This window comes from Schistocerca piceifrons, unplaced genomic scaffold (assembly GCF_021461385.2).
Source record: "Schistocerca piceifrons isolate TAMUIC-IGC-003096 unplaced genomic scaffold, iqSchPice1.1 HiC_scaffold_2296, whole genome shotgun sequence".
NCBI classification, from domain to species: domain Eukaryota; kingdom Metazoa; phylum Arthropoda; class Insecta; order Orthoptera; family Acrididae; genus Schistocerca; species Schistocerca piceifrons.
The window spans coordinates 152,476-154,508 of NW_025728224.1; positions in this window are offsets into that span (position 1 = coordinate 152,476).

Here is a 2,033-nt window from a genome sequence, read left to right on the forward strand (position 1 = left end):
TCGTCAATGTGAGGGGGCCAGGGATGCAGTAAGGAAGGAATAGTGCATCGGAAAGGAGATACCCGTATACCAAATGAAAATCCTGTCGTTTCCAAAGAAACGTTACTCGATTTAGAAGGAGAAGTCATAGAACCCATAGTATTTCATAGCCACGCAATTTCTGTGTTAATTCGTCAATGTGAGGGAGCCAGGGACGCAGTAATGAAGGAATAGTGCATTTGAAACCAAGTACTAGTATCCCAAAAGAAAGTCCTGTCGTTTCCATAGAAACGTTACTCGATTTAGAAGGAGAAGTCATAGAACCCATAGTATTTCATAGCGACGCCATTTCTGTGTTAATTCGTCAATGTGGGGGAGCGAGGGATGCAGTAAAGAAGGAAAAGTGCATCGGAAAGGAGATACTCGTATCCCAAAAGAAAATCCTGTCGTTTCCATAGAAACGTTACTCTATTTAAAAGGAGAAGTTATAGAACAGATAGTATTTCATGGCGAAGAAGTGACTCTGCTAATTCGTCAAAGTGAGGGAGCGAGGGATGCAGTAAAGAAGAAATAGTGCATCTGAAAGGAGATCGTCGTATCCCAAAAGAAAATCCTGTCCTTTCCATAGAAACGTTACTCGATTTAGAAGGAGATGTCATAGAACCAATGGTATTTCATAGCGACGCAATATCTGTGTTAATTTGTCAAAGTGAGGGAGCGAGGGACGCAGTGAAAAAGGAATAATGCATCGGAAAGGAGATACTCGCATCCCAAAAGAAAATCCTCTCGTTTCCATAGAAACGTTTCTGGATTTAGAAGGTGGAGTCATAGAACCCATAGTATTTCATACCGACGCCATCTCTGTGTTAATTCGTCAATGTGGGGGAGCGAGGGATGCAGTAAAGAAGGAAAAGTGCATCGGAAAGGAGATACTCGTATCCCAAAAGAAAATCCTGTCGTTTCCATAGAAACGTTACTCGATTTAGAAGGAGAAGTCATAGAACCCATAGTATTTCATAGCGACGCAATTTCTGTGTTAAATCGTCAATCTGAGGGAGCGACGGATGCAGTAAAGAAGGAATAGTGCATCGGAAAGGAGATACTCGTATACCAAAAGAAAATCCTGTCGTTTCCATAGAAACGTTAGTCGATTTAGAAGGAGAAGTCATAGAAGCCATAGTATTTCATAGCAACGGAATTTCTGAGTTAATTCGTCAATGTGAGGGAGCGAGGGATGCAGTAAAGAAGAAATAGGGTATCGGAAAAGAGATAGTCGTATCCCAAAAGAATATCCTGTCGTTTCCATATAAACGTTACTCGTTTTAGAAGGAGAAGTCATAGAAACGATAGTAGTTCATAGCGACGCCATATCTATGTTTATTTGTCAATGTGAGGGAGCGAGGGATGCAGTAAAAAAGGAATAGTGCATCGGAAAGGAGATTGTTGTATCCCAAAGGGAAATCCTGTCGTTTACATAGAAAAGTTACTCGATTTTGAAGGAGAATTCATAGAACTTCTAGAATTTCATAGCGACGAAATTTCTGTGTTAATTCGTCAATGTGAGGGAGCGAGAGATGCAGTAAAGAAGGAATAGTGCATCGGAAATCAAGTACTAGTATCCCAAAAGAAAATCCTGTCGTCTCCATTGAAAAGTTACTCGATTTAGAAGGAGAAGTCATAGAACCCATAGTATTTCATAGCGACGCCATTTCTGTGTTAATTCCTCAATGTGAGGGAGCGAGTGATGCATTAAAGAAGGAATAGTGCATCGGAAAAGAGATACTCGTATCCCAAAAGAAAATCCTGTCGTTTCCACAGAAGCGTTATTCGATTTAGAAGGAGAAGTCATAGAACGCATAGTATTTCATAGCGACGCAATTTCTGTGTTAACTCGTCAATCTGAGGGAGCGAAGGATGCAGTAAATAAGGAATATTGCATTGGAACGGAGATATTCGTATCCCAAAAGAAAATCCTGTCGTTTCCATAGGAACTTTACTCGATTTAGAAGGAGAAGTCATATAACCCATAGTATTTCATAGGACGTAATTTCTGT